The sequence below is a fragment of the Coenobita brevimanus genome, chromosome 25 (genome assembly GCF_032717465.1).
Source record: "Coenobita brevimanus isolate Jiangsu-jjx chromosome 25, ASM3271746v2, whole genome shotgun sequence".
In the NCBI taxonomy this organism is placed as follows: Eukaryota; Metazoa; Arthropoda; class Malacostraca; order Decapoda; family Coenobitidae; genus Coenobita; species Coenobita brevimanus.
In genome coordinates this window covers 4,090,261-4,106,080 of record NC_136978.1, presented here as the reverse complement: position 1 = coordinate 4,106,080, position 15,820 = coordinate 4,090,261, and the positions used below count along the sequence as shown (strand labels likewise).

General features: G+C 41.5%; 1 pseudogene; it reads left to right on the top strand.

The window, feature by feature from the left end:
• The first annotated feature begins 1,417 nt into the window (after positions 1 to 1,417).
• Positions 1,418 to 15,439, top strand: LOC145393679 (sodium-coupled monocarboxylate transporter 1-like; annotated as a pseudogene).
• Positions 15,440 to 15,820: the final 381 nt, after the last annotated feature.

Sequence of the window (15,820 nt, the reverse complement as noted above, 5' to 3'; positions counted from 1 at the left end):
TGTGTTAGGAGTGTAGTGCTGTGTGGTGGTGAGACCTGGGCAGTGAAGGAGGAGGATATTCGCCGGCTCAGACGTACAGAAATGACAATGACTAGGTGGATGTGTAGTGCGTCACTGGGTTCACGATGGAAGAGTTGAAAGGTGGGATGGGACTGGAGTGTATTGGTGTTGTGATGAGGACAGGTAGATTGAGATGGTTTGGATATGTGGAGAGGATGGGGGATGATAATTGGGTAAGGAAGGTGAGAAGTGTTAATATTGGGGGTGGGGTTACGAGGGGTAGACCGAGAAAGACATGGGACGAGGTCATTAAGTGTGACCTCAGGGTTAGGGAACTGAACAGGGAGGCTGCAATGGATCGTGCAGCATGGAAAGCCGCCATTAGGTGACCAAGGCCGACGCATGCAAGCATGTTGGAGCCTTTAAAAATGAAACGAACGAAACGACATACATATATATATATATATATATATATATATATATATATATATATATATATATATATATATATATATATATATATATATATATATACATATATATATATATATATATATATATATATATATATATATATATATATATATATATATATATATATATATTGTACACACACACACACACACACACACACATTGGAGGATCAAGGCTGGATGAGGGTGGGTGAAGAAGGGTAACTGATGGTAAGGGCTGGGTGAGAGAGAGTGAGAGGTGAGGGGTAGTGGGTGATGGCTGCGTGTGAGAGGGGGAAATGATGTGGGGGAGAGGAAGGGATGGGTAAGCAGAATTTTGTCAGTTCCTTAGATCACTAACAAGTTGAACAACTCACACGACTCAGCAAATTATTCATTTTCTTGGGACATATATTCAAGTTTTGTGATTTCATCAGAAGACGTTCACCTTTTCGTTACTGTGGATGCACTTTATTGCTTTCTTTCCCCCTTTATTTCTGAGGCCTTCCTGCCATCCAAAGGAACATCCTTGTGACCTTCATTTGGGTCACTACCCAAGTTTTGTGAATGTAATACTTGTTGCTTATACAGTTTCACCTCAGTTCCCTGGTATTTACTAATTTTACTGTAAGAAGAAATGCTGTTGCAGGTGTCAGTAATGAAAGTGAAAGCATACACAGCTCGCAAATGAGAGGTTCAGGGCTCGATTCTCAGACCAACCACGAGATCTTTGGGCTGCGTCTCTCTTTCAACCCAGTCTAAAATGGATCACGATCTGTAAAATGACGGTTGTATACGTAGTCAGTCCATTGGGTGCTTTCCTTCATAGTCACGTAACGGTTTCAGTGGTTGACTGGTGCAGTCACGACTTCAGGTGGAGACAAAAGCCTGACCTGGACACAGTTCACCCTGCATAATGTTGTCCCTGCAGGTAACAGTGTTAGCGGTGGTCTGGTGCTGTCATGATGTCAGGTGGGGATGAAAGCCTGATTGGGGCGCATTTCAGCGTGGTGGACTACGTTCTGTTCAGCCTCATGCTGGTGGTGTCGGTGGGCATCGGGGTGTGGAGCGCCTACAAAAGCCACGGCAAGGAGTCAACACAGGATTACCTAGTGGGCAGTGGCGCCATGTCACCCTTCCCTGTGGCACTCTCACTCCTCGGCGGCATCATCTCCGCTATCTCCATACTAGGTCAGCACACCTTCACCTTAATTAAGTGCAGGAATAAATACCATGCCATGCTCACACTGTCTCTCTCTCAGTGTTTAACTCTCTCATGGAGTCTGGCACATCAGTAGCGTCATTCAGGGTTCAATGTTCAATAAAGTAGGTGATGAGTCAAATTCACGTAAAGTGTTCTGAAGGGAAGTTTTCAATTATTTTGCAACACATAACAGCAAGTCATGGTCACATAAGTAGCACTAAATGAAACAATTGTCAGTTCTCTACTCCCTCCTGGGGAGACAGGAGACATGACACAAGTTGCTGGTTCAGCTTTCATGCTTCATCAGATTTTTTTTTTTTTACCATTGTTTTGCTGAGAAGTTTTAGTTGTTCAAAACTGGAAAAACGCTACTGGCAAGTTCATGACACTTTGATTCTATACATGTTCATCAACTGTAATCGGCATGTGCAAAGTTATTGTTTGACACTAAACCCCTGTCTGCAGGAACCTTCTGGCTATTGCACCTGTATTTCTTCCTCGAACCTTCTGCCTATTGCACCTGCATTTCTTCCTCAGGTAATCCCACAGAGGTGTACTTGTATGGGACGCAGTTAACTGTCAATTTGTTGGGTCTGATCATTGGCTGCATCGTGATCCATCAACTCACCCTGCCGATTTTCTACAACCTTCGTCTTCTATCCATTAACCAGGTCAGTGTTTTTGGATGTTCCTCTCTAAATCTTTACGTTGAAGTGACTCAAAAAACATTTACTTTTTTTAAATGAACTGAATAAATGATACCTAGTGTCACGTATCATAGATCAGAGGCACTAATTCAAAGCAATGGTAGCCTATATGACTAGCAATGGAACAGAAACGGGAATGACGTAAAAGTGGTTTTGGCATAGAAGTAGTCTTGGCACAGAGTGGCAAAGGATTCTTTTACTTACATAAAGTCCCCTACGCAGTTACCAGAATACAAAACAGTTATCAGTTTGCGCAAAAAAAAAAGTTACGACAGCTTTAACCCTTCATTCTGAAGACACTTGTTTAGTTTATTCTTGTTTCGACAAGCTATTTCAATCAGATTAGGAGAGATTTTTCAAGCAGTTCAGGTTAGATAGACCCTTTGCTTACCCCATGACTGTTCGAGGTGTGTACACTTGATCCAGAAAGTATCAATCCAGGGTGTGATCGACGACTACCGAAAGGATACGTTCAACTTGTGACATGTAGTAGTAATAGTAGTAGTTGTTCCCTAGGCAGTCTGGCCGAACAGCCCCGAGTCCCTTAGGAAGGCCATGGCCGAGACCGGGCTTTCCCACAGAGCTCTCAAAGAGTGTATGTTGTGTTCTTGGCGTAGGTGACTGTGTGCAATGCAGTCTTCCATAGTGCTTAATAGTATGGGGTGCGGTGTTGCATCCTGGACAGGCATCAGCGACGGAGTCATCCAGCCTCTTCTGGCAGCTTAAGAAGGCTGGATGGTGCCCACATCTCAGCCTGGCCAGGTGGACCCTGTCCTCACGAGGAAGATAGGATTCAGAAGGGTGGATGTCAGGAGGCCGTGCATGCAGCTGTGTGTTGTCTTTAAGTGACTGAATGGAGCGGCGAGTGGTCTGAGTGTGGATATGCTGCTGGATGCTGGTCTGAGGTGGGCGAGGGGGGAGAGGTGAGAGTATTTGTGTATGGTATCGATTGCTGGGTGTTGTTTTGATGTTCCTTGGTGTGGGTGGATGTGCTGCCATGTACTGTAGTGGATGTTGTGGGTTTGTGGAGGCTGCAGCAAGAAACTGGGTGCCTCTCATGTCTAATTGATCCTTGACCTTGAGGACTTTGGTTTCTTGATGTAGGTGGTCTGTGGGTGTAGTAGCTGTGCAGCCTGTGATTATTTTAGGGCCTTGTTCTGTATGGTCTGTAGAGTGTTGTGGTGAGGTTAGAAGCCCAGGCAGGGCTTGCATAATTCATCACTGAACGTATGTATTGTTTGTATACTGTTGTGGTGGCTTCTTTGTTGTGTCCGAATGTTGTATGGGTAAGTGACCTCAAGGCACTGAGTCTTGGTGTTATTTTATTTATAATGTTTGTGATGTGTTGTTTAAATGACACTGATGTGTTGTATGTTACACTAAGAATTTTGTGTGTGTGTGTGTGTGTGTGTGTGTGTGTGTGTGTGTGTGTGTGGTAGGGGAGTGTTGTTTATGGTGAGGTGTGGGATGTGACTGTGTTCTGCTGTCCAGTTTGTGAGAAGAGTCACTGTAGATTTGGCTGGGGCTATTTTGAGCCTGTTTGTGGTGAACCATTCGTGTAGTGTGTTGAGGTAAGGTTGAATGATGTGTGCAGCTGGGTTTGCGTTTTGGTGCGTACAAGTGTTATATCATCTGCATAGGAAGCTATGTGTATCTGTGGTGTGTGGGGTGTGGGTACGTCGTGCATGTATAGGTTAAAGAGTGTAGGGGACAAAACAGATCCTTGGGGGACGCCGTTTGTGAAGTTTGTGATGTAAGAAGACTGACCGGCAAATGTTACGTGTGCACATCTGCCTGCTAAGTAGTTTGCCGGCCATCTTTTTGTGTTATTGTGTATGTTTGTGTTGAGTATTTTGTTTGTGAGGTTGTGGCCGGGGATGGCATCAAAAGCTTTGCTAATGTCTAGTGTGATTAGAAGTGTTCTGTGTGGTGGCCTAGCTGAATTCACGCCATCGAAAACTCTCTGTGTAAGGTCTGTAAGAAGGGTGTTTGTGGAGTGTAGTGGCCTAAAGCCATGTTGTGACTGGGCTAGGGGAATGTGAGGTGTGACTAGTTGTAGTACCAGTAGTTCAGTGACTTTAGAGGGGGTGCAGAGGAGTGTGATGGGGCGTTGTGAGGAGGATAACGTGGGGTCTTTGTTGGGTTTAGGGATAGTGATGATACTGCCATGCTTCCAGATGTTGGGTATTATCTTGTGTGAGTAGCTGTAGTTTGATAAGTTGGTGAGTGCTTGTATGCCTTGTGGTCCTAGGTGTTAAAGGTGAATGTTGCTTATGTTGTCTGGTCCACAGGCAGATGAGTGCTTGAGGCTGATAATGATGTGCTTCGTCTGGTTGTAAGTGAAAGGTGCATAGTCTGGGTCTGTGGGGAACTGTCTCTTACGTCGGATGATACGTCGGTCTTCGGGATGGGGGTTTAGATGGCTGACTTGTGAAAAGTGATTGATGAGAGTGTTTGCTTGTTGTTTGTTTGAGGGTATTGTGTCTGTTGTTGTGATGGCAGCGTGTGATTGTGTGGTGTTGCTGTTGGAAAGTGTGATGCTGTTTAGTGTTTTGTAGAGTTTGCTGATGTTTGTTTTGTGGTCAAGTGTTTGGAGGTAATTTTTCCAGTTTAGTGTTTGCTGTTCTGATATTTTATTGTTTATTTGAGTGTTGAGTTCTTGTATTTGTTGTACGATGTCTTGTGTATGGGGTGTTGGGGAGTGTCGCAGTGTGTCCCGTTGTCTGATGAGGCCTTGAATTTCTGGTGTGAAGTTGGGGCTGTGTCTCTTTCTGTTGCCTCTAGGGATGTGTCTTTTCTCTGCGTTTTGTATAATTGTGACATGTCTGGAGGGTTGGTCAATATGTGCGTGCTTTTTAACAAATAATCGTGTAATTACAAACGTGTGGGATGGGTACGGCAAAATATGTCCATACACAAACGCTGGCACCTCAGCAGGAGTACAGGGCTGCCGGAACAACGACACATCCCAGTACCTACCGTCGCTGGTCTCAGAATGTTCACACTAGAGTATGCACCGATACCTTCTGGAGCTTGGGTACAGTATTAAGTTGAATAAAAACATCTAGTGAAAGCAAGGGTATAATTTACCAGTAAAACTGCGCTTTGTGAAGGCGTGAGGAGCAAAACAAGCGTTTGTACATACGCCTATCATCATAATTTCATACTGATGTAAACTTTCAACATTTCTGGTGAGGTAATTGAACAATAACAGAAGAATAATTGGACTTAAATATTTACTTTTTCACGTTTTCTTTCTCTCTCTCTCTCTCTCTCTCTCACACACACACACACGAGCGCAAGAATTCAAAATATGAAAGTGAAAAAGAACTCATACCTTGCATGTGTCACTTTCAAAGTTCTTTAAACCGATTTCATAGTGGAGCATGTCAACTGAAGCCCTCGGTACATTCCCTCGGAAAGCTGGGATTCCAAGGGGATTGTTTGGTCCCATGAGTAATTATATAGCTAAAACAAAATTTATCGAATGAATCTACTGCCTGCTGAAAGAATCTCTTCTCTACCTCACACAGAAAAGTTATTAGCCTTTGAAAACCATCGCGGTCGGGTCGCTCATTTCTCAGCTGAGCATAAACATAGCTTTGCAATGGTTGCTCGTTTCGCTCGCTCGCTCGCTCATAAAAGTATCTATCTCTCTGTCTATCTATCTATCTATCTATAGGCAGACGCCTTAATCCCCTAAGCCCCACAAACTCACGTAGCCCTGTCCTCTGCCATTTGGCTCTCCTCGCTCCAACTCACACCCTCTCTCATGTATCTCTCCATAGTTTTGGTAACTGAAATTCGTAGATGGCAGCCACACTACATTCATATTGCATCAGCCTCGTGAAGCAAGCCAGACGGTCTGATCAAAGGCAGTAATATGACTTGTAGACGGTGAAGGCTGATGGTACCTGGGGGACCCCACTTGCTAGGCCGCACACACAGACGTGACCAGTGATAAGCCACCATAATATCTGGCACACATTAACGATGCTCCTTGTTTGGCGTAACACTTAATGAGACTCTATTATGTTCACACGTCTCCCCATCCCCATTGTCCCCCCTCCTCTCACCTCCACCTTATTGTCCACTCTTAAACCAGATATGGGGCCATTATGTACGAGTGTACTGGTTTTGACTAAAAATGTTTGTGGATTTGTTGGATGATTCCTTACTTCAAAAGTCAGCATCTCTAACAAGTTTCCCGCGGCATTAAAGTTCCATTAAATTTCACGTTTTAAGATAGCCTTCATTAAATTTCACGTTTTTAGATAAGTCGCATTAAATTTCACGTTTTAAGATAGCCTTCATTAAATTTCACGTTTTTAGATAGCCTGCATTAAATTTCACGTTTTTAGATAAGTCGCATTAAATTTCACGTTTTTAGATGTTACATTAAATTTCACGTTTTTTAGATAAGTTGCTTTAAATTTCACGTTTTTAACTAAGTTGCATTAAATTTCACGTTTTTAGATAAGTTGCGCTGAGTTTCACGTTTTAGAATTAGCTGGGGAGGGTTGCCAGAAAACATACACCGCACTAAATTTCAAGTTAAGGATTTGCCGCGAGGAAGAGAGGTCACAATTCCTTTATTTTCCATCGCGGGTTTCGATGATGCTGAAAACTTGGGGGTCTCCCTTCGTCTTCACTATCTCAAGTAAAAAAAAAAAAAGACCCCAAGTGTTTTGAAAATACTTGTCGGTGGAGGCAGAGCAAAACAATAATAATAATAATAATAATAGACCCATTCGCCCTCCGGACTTTTTTTTCTTTTCTTTTTTTTTTTTTTTTGGTTACCTACAGACGATTTTGTTCAACTCAGGAGACCGCTCTTGTAATGCGTCATAACTGAAGGCTATTTTTAACTTCTCCAGTGCGAAAATGAATATCTTCTACGCTGAAGAAAATCATGTTAAAAGCAAGAATAGGACAGATAAACACGTCGCTGTTGTCAGAGGGTGAAGGTCCCACTAAAATCACGCAGTATCTTTGCAGTAAAAAAAATCAATAAATAAAAAATATAAATTCTCACGCAGTATCGTTGCAGTAAAAAAAAAATAAACCACAAAAATGCTCACGCAGTATCGTTGCAGTAAAAAAAATAATAATAAACTACAAAGCTCCTCATAGTTTAGTGATTCAGGGTTGTATAATTACGACACTACGCACCAGAGTGAGAACAAGCCTGTAACAGTGACAATCATTAATGAAATACTTGCAACAGTTAGGTGTGATCGTCCTGAATCCCACATTGCAGTGCAGCTAGCAACGATACAGAAAGGTTATGCTTGTTAGATCATCATCACGTTTCAAAAAATGTAAGAGAAAGAAACAGTAAAATCTTATTTACACCCTGCACGCTCAGTTATAATGACAAGGCCACAAAAACTCATTAAACTCATGCCTGTGTGTAGGTCAGGTAGACAGCAGTGCAAGAATATACCATGAAAAGATGTCATTACAGTAGTCAACCCCATCAACTTGAGGATGGCATTTGTTTTTTGTTTCTCTTCAGGCAATTTCATTTTGTTTGCAGATTTCTTAAGGCAAACGGGTTAATGAAAGCTACGTATAACATCAGCTTGAAAAATACTCTGTTCCCGCTCGAAAAGTCTCCCCTTCAGGTATGCTACATAAAAGTGTAGTTTGCAATATAAGAATAAAAAAAACAATGTAATGGAACGAAGTACTTAGGAGCTTACTCTCTTTTTTACAGTACTTACATATGCGATTCAAGTCGAGAGTTGTGAGTCTCCTGGGATCCATTTGTCAGCTCTCTTCCAAGTTCTTCTACATGGGTGTGTGTCTGTATGCCCCCTCCCTGGCCCTCGCCACTGTCACCGGCATGCCTATCTGGGGTTCCATCGTGCTCATGGGCCTCGTGTGTACCTTTTACATCTCAGTGGTAAGACGCAATGGAAGAACCACTCACGTTTAAACAGGTCCATCCAATTCGGTCCAGTTAGATAAGGCTTACAGAAGGCCATGAAGGAAAAATAGGTCCACTTAGGGCCAGGCTGGTGGATTCTGGTTAACAATTGCAACGTCATATCCTATCAGGCTTATCATATCCACTTCAGTCTCGTCACACCATTAATTTCAGGTCAAATTAGGGCAGTTCAGGTCCAGTTACATCCATTCACGTCCAGTTAGCCACATTCAGTTCTTCTACATCCACTCAACCTCAGTCAGGTGGGTTCAGTTCATTATGCCCGGTAAGGCCCATTCAGGTCCAAATTGACACATTCAGGGCTTCCACAGTCAGTCAGACCCAGTGATAACAACTAAGAATCATGTTTCTATGGACCAGTTTAGATCCGTTCTTGTCATTCTCGTTTATTTCAGACAAGACAAAATGAAGCCTCCAGTCAGAGTGTTACAAGCTGGAAGTTCTGATGCATCTATTTTTTTGATGCATATGATTCTTCTCAGCTGCATGTTGTATCCGATGCACAACATTCACTATAACACAGCTCATTTCACTAACAAATGAAGAACCAGGTATCAGTAGTCAGAAACATGTATTCTCAACCCTTAATCTGAATTTCTTACGTTTGTGGTGCTAACAGAAGACTAGCAATATCAAGACTCCCTGGGAAGGAAAGTTAACTCAGTAAGCCATCTTGGAAGCTCAGTACTTGATTAGTTCCAAATCTGAGTCGTCTGTTTTATTTCTAGTATGACGGCACTTGCGTATATGAGGAGAATCTTCAATATGAATTATTCGCCCTTTGAAAGGTGTTCAAGCTTTAGTCGAATATTATAATGTTAGATAAACTGGTCATGAGGTTTCTGTGAAAAACTCTGGAATACTGGAACCTCATCTCATGCTTGTATTTAACCGGAAAAAAAAAAAAAAAAAAAAAAAAAAAAAAAAAACTATTTGGGCATCAGGGCAAGACGACTGAAAGAGGCAGAGAATGTGTTATGAGGTGGAGAATAAATATGCCAATGTGTGAGGTTTTGCCACCACACATAGTGATGAGGTAGCAACATCTGCACTGACTGCTGCTTGCTGAACGAGGGATTCACGTTTACTCAACAGTACTAGAGTAGAACTTATATATTTTTATCAACATGTTTGGGAAGCTGTGCATGTACTTACAGTGCTTAGCTCTGGACAACTTATCTACTAATGAAATAATGAATCTAAAATGAGTTAAAATGACTGTTAACTACATGTGCCACTGAACTCCATGCAGACAATTATTTTGAAGACCATGGATGGTTTTTGGGTAGTTCAGTGGGAGGCAATAACAGTAAGTACAGTATTGGGTTAAACAGGTAGATGGCCATGGTAACTGCTAAATATGAGTAACATCTCTGTGGCTGTGACTGTAGGGTGGTGTGAAGGCGGTGATGTACACTGATGTGATGGACACACTGCTCATGTTTGCGACTGTGGAGCAGGGTGGTGTGAAGTGATGTAGATGCTGCTCATGTTCATGGGTGTGGTTGCAGGGTGGTGTGAAGGCGGTGGTGTACAATGACGTGATACAGACGCTGCTCATGTTCGGAGGGGTGCTGCTCGTGGTCATCATTTGTTGCTCCGAAATTGGTCTGGCCAACGTCTGGACCATAGCTGACCAGGGTTCCAGGATAGAGTTCTTCAAGTGAGACTTCTTTGCTAGAGTGGCAGTTAACTGAAAGTGGCAATGTTTGTAGCCCACAGGTCTTGCAACAGAGAGGATATTCATCCATATTCTAGGCATGAAACAAAGAAGTGTGATTTCACTGCCTTTTTTAAAGCGCAGACAAGCAATTATGGTATCACTATTTTCCTTAAAGAATTTATAATTTCGTGAAAAAAAAAAAAAAAAAAAAAAAAAATGCTTCTTATAGTCAGTATCATAAAATTTAAAATAAAAATAAAAATTGACAAAAATTAATGTCCAGCCATGCCGGTAACACATATGACTCCAGCCTCTTATTTCTGCCCCAGCCTGGACACCAGCCCCTTCGTGCGCCACACCTTCTGGTCCTGCATCGTGCTTGGCTTCTACTTCGCTATGAATGTCGTCGGTATTAACCAGTCTTGCTACCAGAGGTTTGCCTCTGTCGGCAATCTCGTTACGGCACAAAGGTTAGATGTCAGCGTTTTACTATATCTATATATCTATATATATATATATATATATATATGCCAGAGTGGACTGCTAGAGGAAGAAGAGGTAGAGGTAGGCCGAGGGAAACCTGGTTGAGGACTATGAAAAGAGAAGCAGGATAGGAATGTTAGTGGGACCTGAAGGAGATGGCAAGAGACAAATATTGGTGGAGAGAGTTCATCGAGGCCCAATGCATCCCGTGGGGTGCCACAGGAAATGATATATATATATATATATATATATATATATATATATATATATATATATATATATATATATATATAAACTCACTTGGGGATTGAGGTGATGACAATTTTCAAAGCCCCTGGTAGTTTTGCTTGCCTCGCCCAAAATACAGTCCATATCCCTCTCCCAATTTCTTTATCCTTTTTACATGGTACTTATTCATCCCCCCCCCTGCAGAAAATATTGGTATGCTGCACTGCTGTGCCTAAGAAACCATAAAGACGATAAACACATTGTATACATTGTTTTTAAATTATTTATAAAACTTAATATGTATTGCAGATTTCATATCCTAATGAAAACAACATGGTGAAACATAGTGTGTACACTAAAATGCATATGAAAACCTTGTGAGGGTTAAAAACGCCCAATTCACATACACGAAACAAGTGTTGCCCCAGCATAACACTTACCCTGTTCTAGTCCATGAGTCATCTCAGAGTGTACAGAGTGACAGGAGCACCTTGAGGTGGTTTTAAAACACACAGTTCACTTGAATTATACAAGTATTACCCCCAGTCTAACTCTATTCTAATCCATGTCTCATCCCTACACCTCAGTACTACTGCACAGTATATACACAATATGCAACACTGTTCATATTATTTCAGTGATTCAAATGTTTTACTATGAGGTACTTCACCCACACACACTAGTACCACGAATGCTTAATTTATCCGGACTAAACCTTGTGTTCTTACAATAGGTTGGCCATCTCCTTTGTGGTGGGTATGTGGCTGTTATGGATATTGTTTTACTTCTCTGGACTGGTGGCATATGCTGCCTACAGTCACTGTGACCCCCTGACCTCAGGCAGGATACAGAAAGCTGACCAGATCATCCCTTACCTGGTCATGGAGAAGCTGGGTCATCTCACGGGCATCCCAGGGATCTTTGTGGCGGCCGTCTATGGGGGCGTCCTCAGGTCGGTGCTGAAGTGGCGACTACTTCTTCTTTCAGCATTCTTATATTATTCATCACCACTCTTACATCCTTCATCATGGGCAGATCCACCGATGTTCCCCTGTCTCCACAGGCAGCACCCCTGGTTATTCACATTGAGATTAGTATATTTTATACACACACACACACACACACACACACACACACACACACACACACACATACATTGTCGTTCACTCATTCACTACTCTGTCGACATTAACATGGTAATGTACTCTTTTTATATATTATAATGGTAATGGAGGATTTTGTTACTTATCGAATGTGTGTGGGACTAAATAATTACAGAAATGGGTTTACTAAAAATGAAAATGTAAACAAGCCTCACACGTCTACGGTATAATCCCTTGACTCATTAATATAACTTCTTCATTCTTCTGCCTCCTCAGTTTCCACATCTTGTTGTCTTATGCATACCTTCTTGCCCAATTTAGTACCTGCCATACCTCTCTCTCTCTCTCTCTCTACTCCAGTTCCGTGTACTTTCTTCACCATCTTTAAATATCAATTCTTTCCATGTGATTCCAGTACTGATGCACAGTTTACAATTCATGGATGTAACTACCTCATTACACGTCATTTTTAAAATTATACAGATTCTTCTTATCTTATTAATTCTTGCTTATCACCCAACATTTCTTGGTGAATCACTATCACTCATTTTATAATACTACCAAGTCAATCTCTTACATCCACAGTACAATATTGAGTTCAGGACTCCTTTATGAAGTCTTCTTGTGGTCTCTGCAATAGATTTACTGTTCTATATGACATACTTGGTAGCACAAAAATAGAAGCTCTCTTCTTTGAGCCACTAATTTCCACATTTCACAATTTTGCTTCTACTCACAGTAATCATGCAAAATATATAATGGATTACGCATTTTTTTAAACCATACTCACAGTAATCATGCAAAATATATAATGGATTACGCATTTTTTTAAACCAATGTACCATTCCTTCCACACAGTTCACTGTCCACCTGTGGTAACTCTATAGCGTGTCTGATTTGGGAGGACTTTCTGAAGGATATCCCATACTTCAGCAAGATGTCTGATGTCTCAGCCACCAGGGTCCTCAAGCTTATTTGTAAGGTCTTCCTCACATAACAGTAACAACATTGCAGTACCTGTGGGTGGCCATTACATCCCCTCAAATATTACTCCCTGTAATATCAGTAAATACTTAATGTAACTTAACACTGCATAATGTGTTGCCAAAGATATATTTCCATACAGTGGAACAGAGATATAATATGCATACACTGTAAGAGGTTTTGTTTACATTCTGGCACACACCATTTTTAACAGTTTGTTAATGCTTTCATGTTGGCTGTGGTGGCAGCTACGGTGGCGGGCCTGTTAGGCATCTGCTTGGGTCTGGTGGCAGGCAAACTAGGCAACATTTTCCACGTCATCAGCAGCTTTGCAGGATCTGTTTTGGGACCAATGCTAGGCGTCTTCCTGGCTGGCATGTGCACACCCTGGGTCAACACTAAGGTAGGCAGAGCTTCACTGTTTTCACGTAAACTTCTAAATGACATTTTTTTTTTTTCAAACACGTTACCTTCCATTCCATTATTTTGCAGGGAAAATCATCACTATAAAAAATGATATTTACTCTTCCAAAAGGGTAAAAAAAAAACGCAACACATAATAAAATACCAAACCACATCTTCAGGGTGTAGTGTCGGGATTCCTGGTGGCCTTCTGCTACAATATTTCGGTGGTGGTGGGCAAATTTCTGCGTGGGGGAGGCCACCCCCCTCACCTCCCTCTTTCTGTTGATGGCTGTCCAGAGAACCTCCTCCACCTTGCCAATGCCTCCATAGCAACTTTCATCAGCAACGCCACAACTGACCCCAGCCTCATCACTGACCTCACCACAGACTCTGCCACTCAGGGACCCGATATTCACAGGTTAACAAACATGGCCTAAAATATGAAACTTTCTCCTTCCAACAATACATATGCATCTCGTTACGGTAACATTATTTTATAAGAGAGGAGAATTAAGCAAGGACATAATTTTTGAGTCTAAAAGCTAAAAATGGTGTTTGAATCTGTTTTTCTTGACATTATTATTTTATATATGGAAAGGTTTAAGACAGTGTGATGTGGTACTGACAGGGTTGAGAGCAAGACCGTGTACGATGTCTCCTACTGCTACTTCGGCGTCACTGGCATCCTCATGACTCTCATCATTAGCAACCTTGTTTCCGCCTGTACTGGTGAGCTGTCTTCCAACTCTTATGTACACTCAAGGACTGGTGGCTTAGGTAAGGCCAAGTCGCGGTGCACCACCATTTAGGACTTGAAGCACTGAAAGGGCTGGGTGGTGGCAAACTAACAGTTAGAACTGGAAGTACTGGTGGTGGCATAACAAGAGTAATTCATTCTACTGTCACTTGCTATTGTGAAAGTTGAAGTTTGTACGCTGCTTGTGATTAGCATGACTAAACTGAATTCAGGATATAGTTATTATCCTAGAGGACATTTTGATGATCCGAAAACTGCCATTTCATTGCTCTTCCATACAGTCCCATCAACGTTATACATCATAATACATATAATCTATGTTTAACGCCACAAATATACACAAAACTGATCTTACACAATAATAATTCATAAATTTGTTCTGAACTTTTCGAAATAATGTAATATAAAAAAAAAATAAATAAAAACATATGAGGGTCTAAACATCCTTGATGAATTCTTACTAGTTTGGAACACTGCTAAAAATGGCACATGTTATTACAGCACAATAATAAGTGTTTAAAGTCGATGCCAAAAACAAGGAATATATTACAGAAAAAGGATATTTTCTTCCAGCAGCCGGTGCTAAATCTTACAAATTTCACACATTAATTTTAGCACTTAACAGTCAACTAACCCCTGTAAACTTTATCCTGAGATGTGACTAGGAGATAAACAGAGAGAGAGAGAGAGAGCGCTTGTATGCATACTGTGGGGTGTTTCCATTACAATGGCACTTCATAGTATGGCATTAATACATTATTATTTGCATAAATGTAACTTTCAAATAAAGTGGATTCAGTTTGGTGCCATCACAATCATTTCTGACAATTTACTGGATTAAATGCTCAAATAATAACCAACAGTAAAAATTTTCCAAATCTGTTCTCACATTATCGTGTACTATCCGTATATGTGTATGGTACATTACTGTATATAGCATATGAAACTGTTATCGTGTCAGTTATAAAGGCCCGAACATACTTGCATGCCTCGGCCTTGATCACCTAATGGCGACTCTCCATGCTGCTCGATCACTGGCAGTCTTCCTATTCGGTCCCTTATTCCTGAGGTCACACCCTATGACCTCGTCCCAGGCCTTTTTCGGTCTGGTGTGCATTTATCTTGTTAAGAAGGAAGGAAAACCACCCTAAAGCGATCTGCCACTGTCAAAAGCATTATACTGTACATGAGTACATATTTTGTAAAATACTGTGCATGGTGTAGTATTGCCTAAAACACCATTTCTGTATAGATTTCAGGGAATAGTGTGCCAGTTAATGCATATCAGAAATCTTGAGTGTTGAACTGGTGCCCACAGGTCCCCTGAGCCCGAAGGCTGTGGATGATCGGTTGTCGTGCCCCAGCGGAGTGAGGCTGCACCAGTGGCTGTGGAGGACCTGCAATGGTACAACTATGACCACCGGCTATGACACAGACAATGAGAATACCATGACCATGTTGCCCCGCACTAACAACCATCACAGCAGTGGCCTTTCCTAGTTCATGTTGCCACACCACCACTTCCCTCACAAGGGTGAAACATCATTCCAGATCAATCCTGTATTCTCATATATGTATCTAATGCAAGCAGTCATGAAGAGTTGGCAAGCTGGTAGGTCTATACAGTTGAAGGGATTCTTGTAATGATATGTAATGATCTCAGAAGCCTTCCAGTGATAACGTCCATACAATTGTTTTAAAAGACTATACTTATGGTGCTTCGTATAATACTTACTTTAGAAGACTTACAGAATGCACTGTCAATATTTTTATATTTTCCGGTTAATATAGGGTGTAATTCTTAGTGTGATCTGATGATTTTTTCGCCACACATTAAAAATAATTATACATAAACTTCAATGATGTTAATCGTCTTATTAT